We start from the raw sequence: 16,375 nt of genomic DNA, 5'->3' as shown, positions 1-16,375 counted from the left end.
GTTACTAAAGTGACCCTCGAGAAGTTCACTATGGCTCAATTGCTGGGACTATGACAAGCCAGGACGCCTGGCGAGGGATTGCAAGGCACTAAAGGTAGAAGCAACCTAGAATGATGAATCTCATGGTGGCCAAGGGAACCAAGCTCGATGGAAGGACGTAACTTTCTTAGTGCGGAAAAGTGGATCGTTATGCCGACACCTGCAGGGAAGGTGCAAAAGTATGCTTTAACTAAGGGTTGCCACTTACCAAAGATCGAGGTTTGAATTAATGCTCTGAGTGGGAATAACCAAAGACTGCTACCGACATCAAGAGCCTTGTGGGTTTGGCTGGCTACTATCGACGTTTCATCGAAGGTTTCTCGAAGTTGACGGGACCCTTGACACAACTTACTCGAAAGAATCAACTGTTCGCTTGAACGGAAAAGTACGAAGCTAGTTTTCAAGAGTTGGAGAAGCGTCTGACGACTGCACCAGTGTCAGCATTGCCATGGGCAGCTGAACCTTATGAAGTTTATTGTGATACTTCTCACCACGGACTTGGCTGTGTGATTATTTAACAAAAGAAGGCAGTCGCCCATGCGCTGAGACAATTGAGGAGTTGATACGAGAATAGCATGTTGGATCACGAGAAGTATCAGAGCACGCAGCGGAAGCATGGTGTGCATTTCTGTGGCAGTTTCGAGGAGGAAACTATTTTAAGAGGGTGGTATTGTGTCGGACTCGTTTGAATAAATGATATTTAGTATTATGTGGTGTGAATTGTTTGTGCCTAATGTGTGTTATGTGATTTGATGTGTTAAAGGCTCATTTTGGAGTCATATAGTGGGAAAACACATTGACCGAGTCAATGTCTTCCTTGAGGTTTTTTGATGTTTTTTTGTGATTGTGTTACACTCTTGATTATCCTCGCTTAGAAGAGATGGTGGATAGAACCGTCAGCTAAGAAATGATGGCGGATGGAGCAAATGATCGGAGTGCATCGATCGAGATGGTGGATGGAACCGTCAAGATTGATGAGATGGTGGATGGAACCATCGGTTAAGCAGGAAGGGTGGATGGAACCATTGGTCAGACCGAGATGGTGGATGGAACCATCAGGAAAAACGGGATTGGTGGATGGAACCAACGATGATATATGGTGGATGGAACCATGAATCGGACAAACTAGATGGTGGATGGAACCGTCGAAGGGCTAGGTGGTGGATGGAACCACCGAACGAGGGAACTGGTGGATGGAACCTTTGACCTCGGTGTCCGGAAAGTTTGTTTTCCCGTGTCTGAGTTGTTGATGTTGCATCTGGATCACCTGGACGGGACGCCGACCAGTGTGTACCGGCATGAGCATAACACCTGTTTGACTTAAACTTTTGTTGTTTTTGTGTGACTGCAATGAGGCAGTCTAGGTCGTGTTCTTACGGGAGAGTTTCGTAAGGTTCTACGACGAGTGTCTAGGTTATAGACAATGTAATATGAGTAAATCGAACATCCTTACCAGTTATTTTTCTAATTGCCATCTTTTGGATATTGAGCCTGATCAACTTAATATTGGAAAATGGTGATCGGAATGATAGTTGGTGTTGGACTATGAAACGAACGTTAAGGAGAGAGGGATTCCCTTTGTGGAAATGATGTGGAACCAGACAACTAGAGATGTCACGTGAAGACTAGAAAGATGAGACAAAGGACGATAACATATGCGCTAAGACGACTGAAAATTCGTGGAAAGTAATAATATGCTTTCTACCGTAATAACGTTCAACTTATTAGTTGTGTACCAAGACAATGTCTTTTATAACCCCCCTTACCTTTAACCTTTACCAATAGAGGATCGTGTGTGTCTGAGATAGCTCCCTCTGCATCATTGATTATGCTTGGGTCAAGATAAGCTAATCGAGGCATTAAATCATTCGTTACTATTATTATCATTATTATTATTATTATTATTATTATTATTATTATTATTATTATTATCATTATTATTATTATTCCTTTTGCTACCAAACTAGAGTCATTCTAACTTAGTCTTGTTCTCAACTAACTAGGGTGTAACCTATATCTTGCATGTCCATTAATCTGACCTAATTAGTTTTAAGTCACTAAATCATCCACTTAGGTTCATTACTAATTTAAAAACAACAACTTAATCATCTAGTTCCATTATGTAAACTAATTTCATTTTCTAATAGCTAATTCCTATAATTCTTTCCATGTTACCATTTCTGTCCTCATGTCCTATACGTCCTCATAATCTGATTTCATTATTTCTAAGTCATTAATCTAATAATCTAACTTAAGCTAAAATATTTCTACTTAATTATTTCTAATTACTTAAGCCATACTATGTAAATTAATTCTATGACTAAGTTACAATTCCTAAGTCTTTACCTGGTTATTATTCTACTGGTTTCAGGTTCTATTAAGCTCATTTTTCTGTTCTCAGCTTAACCTCAGGTTCAGAATCACTTATTTTAAGCACCTAATTCAAAGTCTACTTGCAAACTAAGAAATCTATAAACTGAGCCTAATGTTAACATCTAATAGTCTATTCCTATAGTTTTCTACCTTCTGAGTTCAATGGAATCATCAATTTCAACTTCTGGACACTCTAATAGTGCCAATTCACGATTTCAGGGGCTGCCTACAAGGTGAAATTGGGGCTTTCCTCTTCAGGGCTCTATTGCCACAATTAACTATCCTAAAAGCTCCAATGACGTTCCAGAAGCATAAAATAATCCAGTTTGCAGGCCAATTCACTCTCAGAAGCTCAACCCGATAGCCTCTTCGAGCTTCAAAGACCTTGGATCGGTTCTCATTGATTCCTAACGATTCAGGCCTTAAAACTAGTCTAAAGCTTCCTATCTATGTCCTAGCATGCTTAAGGGATCAATTTGGATCGAAAACAAGCTAAAATAAGCGAGTTGCAGAAGCTACCTCGCCGGAAAACACAGAAATTGCCGGAGAAGACGATCGGAGGTATGGAAAACGTGAGCGTCGTGCCACTACGGGTACTGGAACTTGATCTACAGTTTGTGGGGAGTTGAATGGTGCTTGTGGGTGTGGCTGAAGTGCTCGAAGGTGAAAGAAAAGACGCGTTACAGGTCGGTGGTCGCCGGAGCTTCGTCGGAGATGGTGAAAGCTTCGTTTCTCGACCAAAACTTGACCACGAATAGTCAATCCTCTTCCTCTCCTCTCCAGGAACACAATGGGACAAGAATCAGGGTCTAACTCTCTCTGGTTTGAGAGATTCGAAAAGAAGAAGTTTCTGAACTTCCTCTCGATTTTTCTCTCGTTCTGGGCTCTCTGGATGCTCTCTCAAGGTTTCAAGGGACTCAATGTGATGCTAGGGTCGTGTGGAGTCGAATGGTACCGTTTATATAAGCTGAAAAATGATTAAATGGCTAAACTAAGCTTAAACTTAATCAAAGTTGCACCCCCAATGGCTCTTCAAGCATGGTGATTATCCTAGGGTTCAGGGTTGCGTGGGAGGAGTTTGGGAAGCTGCAGAAGTAATCAGAAGTGATGAAGGAAGGGTGTAATGGCTGATTGCATGCTTGAGTCATCGACACACAAATTCTAGGGTTCCGACTGGTCGATTTCTTTATTATTTTCCATGTCGGGACAAAACTGATGCAATATTATACTGGTTCAGGTTTGTTAGTGCTAAATTAGAGTGTATTTCCCCCCTCAAGGTTCAATATCATCTCCTTAGAGTGGTTAAAGTATCACTCTTTTAGCTTGGTTCGGGTTTCAATCACTCTGAGACAATGCATTTATCATTGTCAAGAGATGTGATCAGATCATCTATTTAGCCTATCCTACCTCTATCTCGAGTTCATCCTCTTTTTGGGGTTATTGTGACCATGTCTTTGGTACCTTTATTGCCGGGTCGATTTAAAGTCGATTGACCGATGTCTCGGTTTACGTGCAAACAAGCAATATAGTAAAATATACATGCATACACAGACACATTTTATATATATATATATATATATATATTATATTGTATAGTTAGATTGTTAGTGCGTATTTGCCTATTCCGACTTTCTAGGGTTTCGTATCTCCTATGAGGTCGTTACCTGGTTGGTGGGATGTTATAGAGCACAGAGCGTTGAAGGAAAGTTGAGAATGAGAAACCATGATGCTAGTAGAAGATGAATTCACTAGCGGTTGTGGAAACACTATTTGCCTGTTGGAGGTAGTTATGGGATGAGTGAACCATGATGTAATCTTCTATCTGCTGATGTCACAACGGCAATTAATGATGATATAAATAAACTAGCCGTTAACACAATATGACACGATAATTGCTATGCCTCAAAAAGGCAAATCCCAAGACTTCCTCTTAATTTTTCAAAAGTGCTTGCATCAAGGGGTTTTATTAAAATGTCAGCCAATTGCTTGCAGTTGTAACATGCTCCAAATTGACAATTTTATCCTCCACCAAATCCCTAATAAAATGATGTCTAATGTCAATGTGTTTGGTCTTGCTATGTTGTATGGGATTCTTGGAAATATTGATTGCACTGAGATTGTCGCAGTACGATGTCATGACATCCTGTTTAACATCATACTCCTTCAGCATTTGCTTCATCCACATGAGTTGAGTGCAACTGCTTCCTGCTGCAATATACTCTGCTTCAGCAGTAGATAAGGAGACACAATTCTGCTTCTTACTAAACCATGAGATCAAGTTATTCCCTAAGAAGAAACACCCACCAGATGTGCTCTTTCTATCATCTGCACTTCCTGCCCAATCTGCATCACAGAATCTAACTAAAAAGGAATTTGTATCATGAGTATATAGAATACCATAGTCACTTGTGCCACTTATGTACTTGATAATTCTCTTCACTTGTAACATATGACTTGCCTTAGGAGCTGCTTGATATCTTGCACACACACCAACAACAAAGGTGATATCTGGTCTACTAGCAGTAAGGTACAACAAGCTTCCTATCATGCTTCTATAGAGACTTTGATCAACATCTTCTCCTTGATCATCCTTGGTCAATTTAATATGTGTAGCAGCAGGAGTTCTCTTGTGACCAGCCTTTTCTAGGCCAAATTTCTTGACTAAACCTTTAGCATACTTACTCTGTGATATGAACATAGAGTCCTCTATTTGTTTGACTTGTAGACCTAGGAAATAATTCAACTCACCAACTAAGCTCATCTCAAATTCAGATTTCATTTGTCGGACGAAATGCTCCACCATCGAGTTCAACATCCCTCCAAATACAAGGTCATCCACATAAATATGTGCTATCATGAGCTTACCTTTGTCATTCTTCACGAACAAAGTTTTGTCAATTCCACCCTTGCAGTAACCATTGCTGACAAAAAACTCAAAGAGCCTCTCATACCAAGCCCTAGGTGCTTGCTTCAACCCATACAAGGCTTTCCTCAGTTTGTACACATGGTCGATCTGAATGATGTGGATCTATGAATCCTTTAGGTTACTCAACATAAACTTCTTCACTCAAATACCTATTTAGAAAAGCACTCTTCACATCCATCTGATAGAGTCTGAACTTCAAAAGACAAGCAACACCTAACAAGAGTCTTATAGATTCCAGTCTAGCTACTGGAGCAAAGGTCTCATCAAAATCAACTCCTTCTATCTGAGTATATCCTTAAGCAACTAGCCTTGCTTTGTTCCTTGTGACTGTTCCAGTTTCATCTGATTTGTTCTTGAAGATCCACTTGGTGCCAATGATGTTTACTTCTTCAGGTCTAGGCACTAAATCTCACACTTCATTTCTCCTGAACTGCTCTAGCTCTTCTTGCATAGCATTTATCCAGTATTCATCAGTGAGAGCTCGTTGTCATTTTTGGGTTTTATCTTAGAGATGAAACAACCATGAGCAATAAGACTTCTGGATCTGGTAGTCACCCCTTCTTGAAGATTACCAACGATGTTTTCTTGAGGATGATTCTTCTGAACTCTGATTGATGGAGCTTTGTTTGATGTGGTCTCTTTGTCTTCTTGTTCATTTGCACTTGTCTCATAATCATGGTCGAGGACGGTTGTTGAAGCATCAGCTGGAACATCTGCACCATCATCATATTCATTCATATTTGTTTCCTCCTTCTTACTTGGTTCATCATCCATAGTCACATTCACAGATTCCATCATGGTTCTTGTGCGTGAATTAAAAAACCCTATATGCTTTGCTGTTCATAGAATACCCCATGAAAATCCCTTCATCACTCCTTGGATCAAGCTTCCTCCTAGGATCACGATCTGCAAGAATATAACATTTACTTCCAAATATGTGAAAGTTTTTTACAGAGGGCTTCCTACCTTTCCATAGCTCATACTGTGTAGACGATGTCCCTGCCCTAATGGTGACCCTATTATGTATGTAACAGGCAGTACTCATAGCTTCAGCCCAGAACTGGTGTGGAATCTTCTTAGCATGTAACATTACTCTTGCTGATTCCTAGAGAGTTCTATTTTTCCTTTCAACAATTTCATTCTGCTGTGGAGTGATGGGGGCAGAAAACTCATGACTTATAACTTCTGATCCACAGAACTCCAAGAATTTTGAATTCTCAAACTCTCTTCCATGATCACTTCTGATTCTCACAATCACACAATTCTTCTCATTCTGAATTCTCAAGCATAGGTTCTTGAATATCTCAAAAGTATCTGATTTTTCTCTCATAAATTCAACCCATGTATATCTGGAAAAATCATTTACACAGACGAACACATACCTTTTTCCTCCCAAGCTTTCAACCTGCATAGGGTCATCCATGTGAAGCAATTCCAGAACCTTTGTCGTGGTCTGATGTTGGAGCACCTTGTGATACACCTGGGTTTGTTTTCCAATCTGACATTCTCCACAAAGCTTTCCTTCTCCCCCCCAGTTTAGGCAGACCTCTTATTGCTTCATCAGCAATAACCTTTTGCATGCTCCTGTAGTTGAGATGTCCTAGTCTCTGATGCCATACATTCACCTCATCTTCCTTGGTTATCAAACATCTAGAAACTTGAGCTCTTTCCTCTGATGTCCACATGTAACAACTGTCTTTTGATCTGACTCCTCTCATCACAATTCTGTCATCATCAGTAGTCACAACACATTCTATTTTATTGAACTTCACATCAAACCCTTGGTCACAAAGTTGACTTATGTTGATCAGATTAGTAACACATTATTCAAGTTAGGAGATTCTGTGCTCAAAAGCTTTCCTACTCCCTTGATCTTCCCTTTAGCTCTATCTCCAAAAGTGACGTAGTTGCTGGAGTGACTTCTGATGTCTTGCAAGAAGCTCTTGTGTCATGTCATGTGCTTTGAGCAACCACTATCAAAATACCAATCTTCCTTTGATGATGCTTTGAAAGATGTGTAGGCTACCTGATATCTGACTTCACCCTTGGGCTTCCATTGCTTGCTCATCTGAATAGGCTTTGAAGGCTTGATATTATCATGCATCTGAGGATAGCCATATAACTTGAAATAATAGGGCTTTATATGACCATTCCTACCACAGTAGTGACACTTCTAAGGTACAGTTTTGCAAAACTTAAGCTGGGGGTTTACATGCTGAGGCACATGTCGGGGCAATGGATCTGGCAACTGATAATTCCTGGGCTTCTTGAATTCAGTTTGTTTTGTAGCAGCAACAAATTTCTTTGATCCTCTCTGATCTTCTTTGTTTGATGTCCTGTAGTCAAAACCAATTCCCTTGAAACTCCCTCCTTGCTTGCTAGTTTCTTTCAGAATTTCATCAAGCATGTCAGAACCACTGTTCAACATCCTAAGAGATTTGTGAGTAGCTTCAAGCTTTCTTGTCAGAGTTGCCACTTCCTCTTGAAGTCCTGCATTAATCAACATCAGGTTAGCCTTTTCCATAATGTCATCATTATTAAACTTACTTTTCCATTCCTCTAGGTCTTCCTTCAGCTTACTTTCAACCTTTCATTCTGAGAAACAAGTTGTTCTATGTCACTTTGCTTTTCTCTCACAAGTTTACATGCTTCTTCCCACTTGTTATGCAGCAGCTTGTAAGTCTTAGCCAGTTCCTCATCTGAGATGTCCTCATCACTTGTCTCAGACTCAAACAGTTCTGGAGAAAGCATTGACTTTGTTTCCAGATATCTCCTCCTCATCTTCAATGTCTTCATCTGACCAAGTTACCATCATACCTTTCTTTTGCTTCTTCAGATAGGTAGCACATTCAGTCCTGATGTGTCCATATCTTTCACATACATGACACTGCACTCCTTTATTCTGACCAGATCTTTCTTCTTCCTTGGTCCTCCTCTTTGAATTAGAAAACTTGGGTTTGTTGTCGAACTTCATGTCCTGGACATTAGGCCAGGTTCTTTTGTCAATCTTCGTTAATGCTCTGTTGAATTTTCACCCTCACAGTCTTCATCATCACCTTCATCAGTGTTAGAAACAAAAGCAATACTCTTATTCTTCTTTTCAGACTTCTCACTCAGTTTCAACTCAAATGTCTGCAAAGAGCCAATAAGTTCATCAACTTTCATGTTCTCAATGTCTTGAGCCTCCTCAATTGTAGTAATTTTCATAGCAAATTTCTCGGGAAGGGATCTCAAGATCTTCCTTACAAGCTTCTCATCTGACATAGGTTCTCCCAAAGCAAATGAAGCATTAGACAAGTAACGGACACGCATGTGGAATTCTGAGATAGTCTCTTCTTCAGGCATCATCAAATTTTCAAATTGAGTAGTAAGCATCTGAAGTCCTGACATCCTTACTCGAGTAGTTCCTTCATGTGCAGTCTTCAAAATTTCCCAAGCATCCTTTGTCACAGTACACGTATTGATAAGCCTAAACATATTCTTGTCAACTCCATTAAAGATAGCATTTAGAGCCTTTGAGTTTCCAAGAGCAGCTTCATCTTCAACACTGGTCCATTCTTCTTCAGGTTTCTCCACAACAGTGGTAGAGGTGCCTTCAACCTGTGGCTTAGTAGGGTGCTTCCAACCCTTGAATTGCTTTCCAAGCCTTGTTGTCAATTGACTTGAGAAAGGCTGTCATGCGAACCTTCTAGTAGTCATAGTTAGTACCATCCAGAATGGGTGGCCTATTGACTGATCATCCCTCCTTGTTATCCATGAGAACTGAATCAAACTCCCTGGAGCTCACCCAACCAGAACAGGGTGCCTGCTCTTTTGCCAATTGTAATTTAGTTCCCTATAGAACGAATGCCCTGCATGATGCTGAGACAACATGTTCGACAATCGCTTAACGGTGAAAGCAGAAACATAAAACAGAAATAACAATACACAGGAATTGTTAACCCAGTTCAGTGAAAAACTTTCACCTACGTCTGGAGGGTTTGCACCCAAAGAAAGGAAATCAACTATCTCAAGATTTAGGAATTACAGACACTCATGAACACGACAGTTCATAGTTCACTTCCTAATCTACCCAGTGTATTTCTACTTAGTATCTCAACCTAAGTATGAGAGCCCCTCACTTTCTCTCAATCACTGCCACAGTGATTGGTGAACACAATCAACAATCAGAGTTTGAAAGTAATCAAACACACATAACCCTTCTTTGCTTTATAGAATTAGTGAGCAAATAGGATTCACAGCTAACAAAGGACAAACCACAATGAACAATCCTAAAACACTTGATCTCTCTCAATAGCTTCGGTGATCTTCAAGTTTTAGGTCTTCATCCTTTTTATAGACTTCAGCAGCGGCAGCATGGGCTCTGGGGTTAGTGTGGGCTGAAGTAACAGATTGCAGCAACAACAATTCAAAACACAATCTTGATAGATCTTGTTACGTATTGTACAAGAAAAGATAGAAACCACTCTTTTAACAAAGATTGTTTCAACAAATAACAACCCACATATAAACCCTTCTGGTACAGCTACTTGATCCTCAAGTAACTACAAAAAAACATGTCTTCATATAATCTTCAAGGGCCCACAACTAAAACTCAAGCTGGGGATTGATGCCCTAGCTTCACAGAATCAGATGTCACGGCATCTACTTCGACAATCGGTTGTTTTGACAAAATGCAAGACAACATGTAACAACAAAGATGAAAAAAAGATGAAGATCTGGGAGTGGATGAAGAAAGATGAAGATCTGTGTCTTTACCATATTATTTTTCTAGAATTTGGGGTTAATTTATGGACTTGGAATTAATTTGGGAGGGAAATGAATTTGTTATTTTAGTTAATTAGAAACTGACATGTATTTTTTTAAAATTTTTATTTCTTTTTTAAATTCACATCACCTCATTAAACCCAGTCAGCATGCCATTTAAGAACTCACCGGAGCTCCAGCCTCCGGCGAGGATCCGCTCCAAAAAAATTTCAAAGATGAGGACCATTTACAATAAATTTTCCGGCGAGGGACCTAGATCAGACGGCGACACAAAGATAGGGACTAATATGATGCTTAACCCTTTTTTTTATATGTCGGTACCTGACTGATCAAGAATATCTATTTGATATGTTCTTGGTTGCTTCTTTACTATTCTTCTTCTTCCTTTGCATGAACTTTCGTTTATCTCAAACGCCTTTTTTGTTCACTATATCTCTACATCTCTTTTTTTTTTCTCAGTTTTCTTGATTTAGTGCTTACCATTTTGATAATGCCAAAGGGGGAGAGTTAGAGAAAACAACAAGCTAGAATAGTATATAGTTAAAAGGGGAGAGTGTATAAAGAACCAAGTTCTGTTTTATAAAGTAAAAGCATTTCTTTTTGGCTGGATTGAAAATCAATATCTCACAATCTCCTTTTCATAAAAAGTTAATGATGTGAGGGGGAGCACATAAATAATAAACTCAGGGGGGAGTCTTGACTTGTTTTCTTTCTTATGGTCTACTAGTTTGTCTTAGATTTCAAAAGGACAGTCTAAATAATTAGTCTTCCGCTAAGACGATTCCTTTAAGGAAAAGCCATATGTTGTGTTGGTAGGCATGCTATATAGCCATAATTGTGGAATTAAGTTGAGATATTGTGATTATAGCGGTTGTAAGCACGCAGTGGTTACGAAAGTTAGCAAGTAGAATCTGACGGGGTGTCTGAGCTACTGCTGACGTTGAGGATCGAGGCTTTCTCGGGAAGACTACTTTGGGAAAGAGGGGATATTTTCGAATGTTAGATTTTGAAACAAACAAAGGGATAAGACTTCAAACTTTGAGAATAAATTCAATAGTGAAACTAAACCAAGATAGAACGCTTTTAAATGATAAAGGGGATCTTTTGGAAGAAGACTTAGGAACTGAAAATGAGTTTTGAAACCAGGAAAGGTCGACGATCCGAGTTTCGGGGAAAGAAGAGAACTTGAGTTGCGGGCATCAACAGGATGAGTCGTTGTGACGATAGAAGTCACTGAGGTGCGGGAGGCACTCCCTACTAATGTTTGTTCAGTCAAGGACCAACTCTTACCTAAGGGTACCATGGAGATGATGAATGTTCTCTAGACGCGCATGCTCTAAGAGGACCATTCTTGGTTTATACTAACCTTCATGACATGTTTGTTATTGATCGGTTAAGGCAATAGACCTTAATCGTGTTTGTTGATCGGTTAAGGGGATGTGTAACACCCCAACTTTTAGGGGTCACAAATAGTAACCTATTAAATAAAATGGAATTATTTTCCAACAAGGATTTAATAAAAGCGGGTATATTTTTTTTTTTCGTTTGCTTGATTTCCAAAACATTTCCAAAACCTGATATGTATACTCTTACCCAAACCCTTACATCCGGCCTCGACAAGGCAAGCACCCGTGAGTGACGACGGATGTTCAAGACATATAAAATATACAGTGAAGTAATGTCTTAACCGACAACAAAGTTCAAAATGCGATAACACCCTAAGTCCAATATACTTCCTACAATCCCCTCACTGGAGATTCGCAGAAGAGTAATGCATCGGAACCTACCCAAGACCAAAGTAAGTAATACAATCATCCCTATGAGCTTCAACCAATGACGGTAAGCTTCTCTACCCAAGGCTCTAGCCTTACATCTAACTATTACTTCCACAAGTCTTCAGTTGGTTCACTCACTCCAAGGAAGTCTCATCGTCAATTAGCCCAATCACCTTCTTGCAGCAATCAACAGCTCCTCAGAGACACACCTGTTAGGGCCTGGCAGTTTGCCGACCGCCCAAACACAAACAAAGCAAACAAGGCAGAAAGGGTCAACTTCCTAGAGTAATGTAATATAAGTCCTAGCTTGATTTAGCATAGTTAAGTAGCGTGTGAATAATAATTAGACACAACATAAGTCAATCTCTATCCTTTGAACGTCAAGTCATCAATCCATCACTCGCCGTCTACGCCTAGATGTATCTTCATTTCCTTGCTAGGGTAGCATCACGTCTCACTAATGGAAATGCACGACTCAACGGTCAATCATCTAGCACGATGAGCTCTATACTCTCTAATCAACAAACAAATAACAGGATCAAGGACTAGCCCCTTAATCGATCCAAGTAATAGGAGTTAAGGTCTAACCTCTTAAGCAAATAACAATTAGTATGACTAAGGTCAATCCTCTAAATCAACTAACACATAATAGGATTAAGGTCCAACCACTTTAATCCAAGGACAAATAATATGATTAAAGTCCAACCACTTTAATCAAATAGCAAAAATAGGATTAAGTTCCAGCCATTTTAATCCACAAGCAAATAATGGGATTAAGGTCCATCCTCTTTAATCCATAAGCAAATAATAGGATTAAGGTCCATCCTCTTTAATCCAATAACGAATAATATGATTAAGGTCATACCCCTTAATCAAGAGTAGTTAATAGGATTAAGGTCCAGCCACTTTAATCCAGGGGTAAACAATACGATTAAGGCCCATCCTCTCTAATCGATGGATAAATAATATGATTAAGGACAAACCTCTTAATCAAAGAATAATTAATAGGATTAAGGACAAGCCCCTTAATCAAGTCATGCAGGTATGCAAGAGCTAGCAAACCACGATTCGTCCTCACCCGGATACGTGTCTAGCTATGGTTCATGTCTCTATCGTTTTTCCCTAAGGTAAACGTCGGTCCTTTGACCAATCAGTTCACAACAAGGAGTAGCACCTGCACTTAATGGCGGTTCTACTCATAACGGCTCCTCTTCATGATGTTCACAACTCGAATCATTATCTTTCCTCGAACCTCGAATCTTCGACCCTTCCCATTTTCGAACTCATTTCATATCCTAAGTTTTCCTCAAAATGGGTTATCTTTATTATTCGAAGTGTTCTATTTTGAGTTAATTCATTATGGAATTTATTCTCAAATCAAGTCTTATGCATTCATTTGTTTCAAAATCTAACAAGTCAAAAGATCAATATCATCCCCAAGTTCTCTTTCCTGAGGAAGCCTCGATCCATCACGTCAGCAGTAGCTCAGACCTTCCGTCGGGTCCTACTTGCTAATTCTTATAACACTCCGCATTTACAATCGATATAATCATAAGGTTTTGGCATAACTTCATGTTTATGCACATACCTAATTCAAGAAATAGCAAATGTCTATCCATTAAAAGAAATAAGACTGAAATCTCAGTAAACGGCCGAAGCCTCAGCAGTCAACAGAAGCATAAGCCTCACATATCAATATCATTTAACAATTGCCGATTCTTCGACACCTAAGCATATAGCTAATAGCTAGGAGAGTTGCCCTTACCTTGGGTTATTCTCCTCTATCCTGAAACTTCACAGCTTGTTCTGAATCTTCCTTCTTTAGCTCAACTCGATCCAAACCTTAAGCAAAATATTCATGCTTAGTCGCTAAGAAACAATTCGATCTAAAAATGCTCACTAACGTCGGAAAAGGCTTCCTAAACTTCAGAGTTAGACACGTAGGCACGAATGGAAGAGTTACCCCAAATGGGTGAGTTTGACTCTACTCAAGTTTCACACATAAGCACTTAGCACATAATAAAGTAAGGTTCTGACTCCATCTTAAAACACAAATCATATCATCATATTCATGGAATAAACCTAGTCATGTTCCTAGTACATGCTTAACCATTTAGCTTGCCTAGAACATAAGAAAACACTTGGACACATTTCACATATTCAAGTTTAGACTCAACCCAACAAATAACCAAATACTAGCAACTCATTTTAGCATATAATTTCATCTTCATTTTTACGCATGCCATCACCGAAACATGGTAAACAACAACAATAAATAGCAACAGTAAAACAGCAACAACAGTTACAGCAAAACAGCAACAAAAACAGCAATTACAGCAGATCAGCAATAGGAATTACAGCAAAAACAGAAACAGTGACAGCAACAATAAAAACTGAACAGCAACAGCAATTACAGCAAAAACAGAAACAGTACAGCAACGTTAAAAACAGAACAGCAACAACAGAACTTAAAACAGAACAGAAACAGCAGCAATTAAACAGCAAAGTGCCATTTACTTTCTCATTAATGTACAATTCATGCAACTTGATTATGCTTCAAACCTGGACAGGTCTCTATAATTTTTCCCAAAGCTTCAGCTCATTTTTAAATCACCATGCTTATAGTTGAATCTAAATTCCTCATCATGCATTCATTTATGCCATAAAATGCACTTACTTAAGAAACAAGTAGCACTTAGCATACCCAATCATTTAAACACAAAATCAACCTCAAGCTTACTCCAAAACATATCCTAAAAACATGCATCAATTGATTCAATTCTAATCTTCAAAGGAGGAATTTTCCTCCCATCAACACACAAACAAGCTCACGGCCCCCACTCCAAAAATAGGGTAATCCAACTTCTCTTTTGAATCTAATTAATTCTTAAGCATATTTATACCCTAACTAGGGTAGGAAAACCATCCAAACACTCATACAACTTCATTTGTGAATTAACATTTTTCCATGCCCAATTAAAACCTAAAAATCCAAAGTTGATGTTTTCTCAAAATTGATTGCACATAGCTCATTCTCAGACATATACTAACAACTAATGTGAAGACCCTAAGCATGAATATGACTCTAACATAATTAAAGCTTAAGAATTGAGAAAAATGGGTATTTCTATCCCTTTTCCACATAATCATCAAAGAACATAGCATCTATGCATATAAGTTATCAATTCGAACACTAGAGCATGCATATAAGCTAATTGAAGCAAAGTTTGAAGCTAAACCAACCTCTAACTCAAAAGCTCAAAATTGAGATGAGAAAAGTTGAAGGAAATGGAGGTGGTGGCTGCCTTTGGTGGCTTGCTCCCGGTGGTTGTGGTGCTTGCGTGGAGTAGAGGAAGAAGGAGTAGCAGCTTGGTGGTGGTGGTCTCACGGCTTCCATGAAGAGGAGAAAGTGATGGTGAGTGTGTGCAGCAGAAATAAATCAAGAAGAAGAAGAAGATATGTTGGTGGTGGTGTTTTAATGGTGATGGGAAGGAGATGAAAAGAAAGTGGTGAGGGTGCTGTAGGGACGTGAATGAGAGAATGGGATAGTAGTAAATAAGAAGAAAATGTTGGTGATGAGAAGGAACGGTGGCAGGTTGTTGCTGCAACAAGAAGGAAAATTTGAGAAAGGAGAAGAAAAGAAAGGAAAATGAAGAGAAGTGGGGAGAAAAAAGACGTCGAGAATATATATATTATAAGATGATAATTACCGGTACGAATTGGTTTAGACACTGTAGTATTTAACTCGTAGAGTTAAGAGAAAAATATAGAGTTGATATATTATTATCCTAAAAATTATGAGGATCTTTATGAAACAGTAGAATATAAATTATGATCACTTTGAGCAAATTAAAATGATCTATGAACCAAGAAATGAGTAAAAACCGAGTTAAATAATAATGGTGAGACAATTGGAATAAATATGATGTTGTCACATTGGGCATCTAAGCTAAGTATCTCCCCATAAAGGTCGATACTTATTTCAAGTTTATTTCAATGGCAAGATGGCTTGAACGCAGTCGGCATCAAAACCTGCCGCAGAACTACTTTTTGCGATTGACATCGGATGAGAAAACTTCCTTCATAAGAAAGATTCCTAGTAGCGAAGGAATTTAGACTACGCGGATGGAAACTTCGTTAGAAGCCCCGAATAGAAAAGCCTTTTGTTAGGGGTCTCACTTAAAGTCCTTGCGGAGATAAAGTCTAACTTTATCGAGTTTCCGATAAGTGAACACTACCGAGTTTACAACCGAAAGTTCTGTAATGGAACACGGGTCCAGGGAAAAATACCCTGAAGGTCTTATTCTCTTGCCGTTGTCGAACTACATCTTAAACAGTGCTCTAGTAGCGAAAATAACCTTTTTCGAACATTCTCGAGCCTAGTCGGGTGTGAATACGGCCTGTGCTATATTTTAAACTGACTATAGTGGCATAATTAAACATATATTGAGTAGTCTATAAAGTTTCAATCGACAAATCATCAAACTCTAGTTCA

The 16,375-nt window shown here is 39.1% G+C and overlaps 1 long non-coding RNA gene across 1 annotated transcript; it reads right to left on the bottom strand.

Moving 5' to 3' along the window:
• Window positions 1-11,924: 11,924 nt before the first annotated feature.
• On the bottom strand, window positions 11,925-15,518 carry LOC130721382 (uncharacterized). Its single transcript, XR_009013431.1, has 3 exons — window positions 15,124-15,518; window positions 13,646-13,722; window positions 11,925-12,099 (listed from the first exon to the last, which is right to left on the bottom strand). It is a non-coding gene; the product is annotated as an uncharacterized LOC130721382 (long non-coding RNA).
• Between the last annotated feature and the right edge of the window lie 857 nt (window positions 15,519-16,375).

Source organism: Lotus japonicus, chromosome 5, assembly GCF_012489685.1.
Source record: "Lotus japonicus ecotype B-129 chromosome 5, LjGifu_v1.2".
Taxonomy (NCBI): domain Eukaryota; kingdom Viridiplantae; phylum Streptophyta; class Magnoliopsida; order Fabales; family Fabaceae; genus Lotus; species Lotus japonicus.
The sequence above is the reverse complement of the archived record's forward strand: the minus strand, read 5'-3'. Positions and strand labels throughout refer to the sequence as shown.